We start from the raw sequence: 7,394 nt of genomic DNA, 5'->3' as shown, positions 1-7,394 counted from the left end.
TGTGCCACCAGTAACCAAAGATGTTGGTTCAGCAAATGTGCAGATAGACGCCATCCAAGCTACGCTGAATAGCCTAACTTAGCGATTGAATGGCTCCCGCTCTACGAGTCACGACTTCCTGGTGACGGAGCTGCCATTCACCTAGAAGATCATAAAGGCTGGTTTACCTGACAAGTTCAAGTTGCCGCACATGGACAGTTACGATGGATGCCAGGATCCAGTGAACCATCTCGAAACCTACAGAGCTCACATGACGCTGCAAGCCTCGTTCGATGGGATCCTTTGCCGGGTATTTCCCCTCACCGTCAAAGGAGCCGCCAAGCGTTGGTTCAGCAGTTTGCAACCCCAGTCAATAGGAACATTCAGTGAACTTGGTAAGAATTTTCTTTACCATTTCATTGGAAATCATTGGTGTCGAAAGCCGGCGCCATTTCTGCTAACCATCAAAACAAGAATGTGACAAGTCATTAAAAAGCTACATGGCTCGATTCAACCATGAAAAGCTCACAGTCGATAAACCAGATGAAAGAATTGTCCACCTGGCAGAATATGACCATACAGTCCTTTCATGGCCGATGTAAACATCGATCCCCTAAGGGATTTAGATGAACTCATGGCAAGAGTCAAGAATTTCATCAATGGCAAAGAAACGGCAAGGGCCTTCGCAGAACAATCCCAACAACCTCTAGAGAGGAAGAAGGAGAGCCGACAACCAGAGAACAACGTGCGAACTCATAGAGCAGACAACCGATTCAAGGCGCCGGCACATGCACCTGCTCCATGCACCCAACATCGACCTATTGTACCAGGAGCGGCAGCTAACTGATTAATGCAATTATGAAACGAATTGGGATTCCACTGGCCGAATCCCACACGATTGCCCCTAGGAGCAAGAAAGACAGGCAAGTACTATGAATATCACCGGGACATAGGGCACAACACAGAAGAGTGCTACCAATTGAAAAGGATGATTGATAGACAGCAAAGAAGAGAACAAAATGACCATCCCGTGGTGAACCAACCCCCAAACCCAAGGACAGACCATCAAGAAGAGCAACCTACCCAGCCTCTTGCAAGAGGAGAAATCAAAACGATCTCCGAAGGGTTTGTAGAGGGAGGTTCCACGAACGCTATGAGAAAGGCGTACACTCGGCAGCTCCAAGCAATGGAAGTATACATCACGGACTGCCCAGCTAAAACCCTGAGGCCTCGCAAACCTGAGCAAATGTGTGATATTACTTTCAGTGAAGAAGATGCGCATGGAGTGCAACACCCCCATGACGATCCATTTGTAATCATGCTGGCCCTAGCCAACTATACCATTCACTGGGTGTTGATAGACAATGACAGCTCTGTAGGCATACTATACGTCCCAGCGTACGATTTGATGCAATTTGGCAGGCAAACGCTTCAACCGGTAACTTCCCCTTTAATTGGCTTTGCCAAAGACAAAGTCCACCTAGTTTGAACCATCGACCTCCTAGTCACGGCAAGTACGCCCCCATGTCAAACCACGATTATGGTTTCATTTTCAGTAGTAAACTGTCATTTGGCCTACAACGCCATCTTGGGGAGAACCACGCTCAACAAAATGAAGGCGATCCCATCCACCTATCATTTAAAAATGAAGTTCCCAACAGAAGTCGGGGTGGGGGAAGTACGAGGCGACCAAAAGTCCGCCCGGAGATGCTACATGATATCGTTGAAAGATCCACAGGCCAAAGCAACCATGATTATCGACATTGTAGATGCACGAAACAAACAGAAGCTCCAATAAACAGAACCAGCAAAATCACTCTCTCCAATCCAAATCGACAGCAACACTGACCATGTGGTCCAGATTGGCCAGCACTTGATTGGAGAATGTCGTGAGGAGCTCATTCAAGTCCTCAGAAAACATAGAGAAGTCTTCGCGTAGACTCACAGCGATATGCCTGGCGTCAGCACCGAGGTAATCTCTCATCGGCTGAATGTTGATCCTTACGTCAAACTAGTGGTCCAAAAGTGAAGAAGTTTCACCCCTGAGTGCAACATGGCGATAACAGAAGAAGTAGAGAAACTCCTGGCAACAAGATTTATCAGAAATGTTAACTACTTCAACTGGATCTCTAATGTAGTGATGATGAAGAAAGCAATTGGTAAGTGGTGTATGTGCCTTGATTTCACAGATCTCAATCAAGCCTGTCCCAAAGACAACTTTCTATTGCCTTGGATTGATCTCCTGGCGGACTCTATCTCTGGTCACAAACTGTTAAGCTTCATGGACGCCTTCTCCGGCTCCAACCAGATCAAGATGGACCCGGCGGACCAAGAGAAAACGGCCTTCATCACTGACAAAGAACTTTATTGCTACATCGCCATGCCCTTTGGACTGAAAAATGCCTGGGCTACATACCAGAGGTTAGTAAATTCAATGTTCAAAAAATAAATAGGCCGTAATGTTGAAGTTTATGTTGATGCAATGTTAGTTAAAAGTCGTTATGCTAGTGACCATGTAACTGACTTAGAAGAAGCCTTTGAGGTACTAGGAGAACATAACATGAAACTCAACCCCTCTAAATGTGCCTTTGGAGTATCTTACGGTAAGTTTTTAGGCTTCATGATGTTTCAACGAGGCATCAAAGCAAACCTAGAGAAAATCACAGCCTTTATTGACATGCAGCCACCCTATAATACCAAAGAGTTGCAGTGTCTCACAAGACGTCTAGCAGCACTCAATAGGTTCATAGCCCATTCGACGGACAAAAGCCTCCCATTCTTTAAAATAATGCGAAAATCATTTGAATGGAATGAAGAATACGAGGCAGCATTCCAAAACCTCAAAAAGTTTTTGGCGAAACCACCACTCATTATTAGAGCCGAACCAGGTGAGCCACTCTATGTTTATCTAGTGTCCACTGCCACCATTCTTAGCTCTGTTCTCATAAAGGAAGATCAAAAAAATACAAAAACTAGTCTACTACACTAGTTGCATACTACAGGGGGCAGAAACACGATATCCGGGTATTGAAAAATTAGCATCTGCTTTGATCATCTCCACCAGACGGCTCCGACCTTATTACCAAGTTCACCCTATTACGGTACTTGCTGGTCACCCACTGAAGAAGTCTCTCCACAAGCTGAACACCTCGAGTCGCCTGGTGCAATGGTCCGTCGAGCTAGGAGAGTTTGATATCGAGTATCTCCCAAGGACCGCAATTAAAGCACAAGTAGTCGCAGATTTCCTAGGACAATTTATAGAGGACATTGAAGAGGCGAACAAAGGTGAGTCTGAACCTGTCTGGTTCATTGAAGTTGACGGATCATCATCCTCAAAAAGGAGTGGAGCCAGAATCGTTATTAAAACACCTGACGGGATTATTGTTGTGCAAATTTCTTTAACTCACAAGAGTACGAATCGATTATAGTTAATGAATTGCAAGTACGAGGTCGAACCCATAGGGAATTATGTTTTTGAAAGAACAATTTATATCTAAACTAATTAAATCATAAGCTAGTTCCAAAAGGGTTTTGAATTTTGAGTTTTAAAAATTAAAAGATGAAACATAAACTAATTAAAATAAACTAAGAGATAAAATACTAAGGTTTGGAAATTTACACTCACCGAATTTTGACAACATACTTCCATATTTATTAATATTAATCTGAAGTTCTCACAATTAAAATCTTAGATATATTTTACTATGCTTCAAACACTTAATCAAAACCATCCCATGTATCCATTCATTGCACAAATCACAAAAGGAATCCAATATCAATTAAATCAACAGATGTATCCGTAAATCACAAAAGTTATCAAATCTTAATTGAAACACTAAATGTATCCGTATAACAAATCACAAAGGATATCCAAGCAAATAAAATCAAACAATCAATTATCTTAAATTATCTTAAATCATCAAGTGTATCCTTAAATTACAAAAAAATCCAAGAATCACTCCACATATTGAAAATGAGTAAAACAATTGAAATATTAAACCCAATAAAATTAGATAAATAAAGACTTACATGAAAGTATTAATGTTCTTCATCAGTGAGGCTTCATCCTCAACCTTAGTTGGGAATTAGTTACACATAAAAATAAAGCCTAAACTAAAGAAAAACTAAACTAAAAGAAAAGTTGTGGATTACATTCTGTTTCCAAAATTGTATCCCAAAACTAGTCTCTGAAATTCTATATCTTTTGTTGAATGCAAAGAAGTCTATTTATTGGCTTAGGGAAGTCCTAGAAGCCTATTAAACCTAGATAATTTGGAGGTCTGTCTCCTAGTCAAAATAGAAGTCTGAAATTAGAATAGGATTCGTCCAGATTTGTGTCATTTTATTGAGGGGTGATTTTGGCATAGTAACCGTCCGAATTAGGAAAATCCTATTTCATAATGAACTGTATTATTTTGAGTTAGCTTTCCAATGCTGCTTGAACCACTTCAATTCAATAATTAAGTGAAAAGTTATGGTCAAAATATTGAGACATGTGCAGAATCTGAATTTGAATCCAATCCGAAATTTTATCCAATCTGAACTTTAATCCAATCTGATCTTTAATCCGATTTAACCTTTTCTTGGATTTGGTTAAACTTAACCACATCATCTAGGTCTTCTTAAAGTATGTTTTCTTCCAAACTTTGTATTTTTCCCTTTAAAGCTGTAGTTTTTCTTTAATGACCTACAAAATACTAAAAACACAAAACTAACACAAAATATTAAATAACGACACAACTAAATGATTAATTAGTATAAATAAAGGGGTCCAAGTAAACAATATTTGACACTTATCAATCATCATCCAACACACAATCCGGTTCAAGTTCCAAGCAACAAATAACGAAGCTGAGTAAGAAGCGCTCATAGTCGGACTCCAACTGGCAAAACAATTAGGGGCCAACAGTGTAAGTGTACAAAGCGACTCCCAACTGGTGGTGGGCCAGTTAACCGAGGAATATGAAGTGAAATGAGAAAAAATCAAACTATATATGCAGAAGGCACTGGACGCCAAGGATACATTCACCAAATTCCGCATTCAGCAAGTCTCGCGGGACTCAAATGTCAAGGCGGACCAACTAGCCAGTCTGGCTTCCTCTAGTTCTGAATCACCTCCAGGGGATGAAACCACTATGAGCGAAGCGGAGACACCAGCAATCGATGGCCACCAAGTCTCCATGTATATACTGTCCATTCATGATATCAATTGGGCTAAACCTGTTGTTAAATACTTTGTTGAAAGAAGTCTCCTGGAAGACCAAATGGAAGCCAAGGCAATCCGCTGTCGGGTAGCAAGGTACCTCGTCCAGAATGATGTTTTGTACAAACGGAGCTTTATACATCCACTCTGGAGATGTTTGTCCGAAGACGAAGCAGACTGTCTTAAGAGAAATCCATAAAGGAATATGTGGAAATCACTCGGGAAAGAGATCCCTAAGTCTAAGGGTAGGGTGCTATTGGCCAACAATGCCTCAAGACGCACACGACATGGTCAAATGTTGTAAAAAATGCCAGCAATTTACCAATGTCCCAAGGAGCCCGCTGGAAGATCTCACATCAATATTCACTCCTTGGCCGTTTGCACAATGGGGGGTAGATATTGTGGGACCCTTACTACCAAGAAAAGGAGGAGTCAAGTTTGCTGTGTTAGTAGTTGACTACTTCACCAAATGGGCAGAAGCCAAAGCACTAGCCACCATCACAAAGAAAAATATCGAACACTTCATGTGATGATCAGTGGTCTGCCAATTCGGTATCCCACACTCAATTGTGTTAGACAACAGTAAGCAATTCGATAACTCAGCATTTCTGGGATTGGTGTTCGCAACCTTGCATCAACAACTATTACTCCTCACCTGCCTGGGCAAATGGACAGGTCGAAGCAACTAATAAAACAATTTTCAAAATGATCAAGAGGAAGCTGGACAAAGCCAAAGGTCTATGGGCTGAAGAATTACCAGAAGTATTATGGGCATACCGGACGACCACAAAAACAGCAACCGAGGATACCCTATTCGCTCTAACATTTGGGAGTGAAGCTATATCCGGTCGAAGTCGGCATGCCTAGTCACAAGCAAGCCAATTTTGACGAATAAAGAAAACGACACGGCTTTGTGAGAAAGTCTGGACTAACTTGATGAAAGAAGAACTCAGGCCGCCATGCATATAGTAGCCTACCAGCAGACCACAGCAAAATATTACAATCAGAAGGTAAGGCATCGCAGTTTCTGCAATGGAGATCTGGTCCTGTGGAAAGTGATGCCCCCAATGAAAGATCTAGCCGACGGCAAACTAGGTCCGTCTTGGGAAGGACCGTTAAGGTAAAAGACAACCGGCGATTTGGAACACACCACCTCGAAACACTGGATGGGAAACAGTTGATCCACCCCTGGAATAGGGCTTCAATTTAGCCTTACTAAATAAATTAGTTACACATAAGTTCGATGTTAAACATCTTCATAAAATAAAATAAAAGAAAGGAAAAGAATAAACTCGAAACTTAACTATGATACCAATGTTACGTGAATGCGTTTACACGTAAGGTGATAGATTGTTAGGTTTTGAGGGAACCTAGACCCTTTAGATTTGTTGAAGGGAACCTAAAGCATTTTCAAACATAAAGTTTAGATTAATTTTCTGGTTGCTTTATTCATAACTTAATAGTCTTTAAATAGGCAAACTATTACAATATTTTATAGAGCTAAGTCATCAGCTCTTATTGAAAGATAAACTAGGGCTGAGTCATCAAGACTCTTACATGGAAATAAATAAAGACAATATTAAATAAAAATAAACAAAATAAAATATTCTACTGTATCATATATTTTAATATATCCTACTATTAATAATTATTCCGCATAAAACTCAATTATCATAACATGAGATACATTCGGGTGTTCTTATTTCTATTCTATATATTGCTTTTTGATGATGTGTTAAATTTTATAAGAGGCCGTAAAAGTAGTGCTTTAGGGCCGGACCGGATTGTAGGGTTCTCTAGTATTGTACTAGAGTATGACAAGGAAGGTGATTTGTCTTGTTAGAATATTTTTCTATAATTCAATATTTGTTGATTGTAAAGTTTATAATTAATTTTCTATTGCTTTCTCCTTAACACATGTCACACACATTCATTCAATCTCGCGAGTGGCCAAGGCCACCCTTCAACTAATTAAACCTTTCTCAGGGAGTGTTTGTTAAACACCCTGGCATTGTTTATTTTCCATGGCACTGTTCATGGATAAAAAATAAAAAAATAATGATTCGTATAGAAAAATGAAAAAGTGGTATTGGAAAGTAAAAAATTTTGTTTTGTAGTGATTTTTTTATTTGAATAATAATAAAAGGTAAATGATATGATACAAAAAATGAATGATTTGATATAAAAGTGAAAATGTTTTTTTTGAAAAAAA

This window comes from Corylus avellana, chromosome ca6 (assembly GCF_901000735.1).
Source record: "Corylus avellana chromosome ca6, CavTom2PMs-1.0".
Classification (NCBI taxonomy): Eukaryota; Viridiplantae; Streptophyta; class Magnoliopsida; order Fagales; family Betulaceae; genus Corylus; species Corylus avellana.
Note: the sequence above shows the minus strand (reverse complement) of the source record.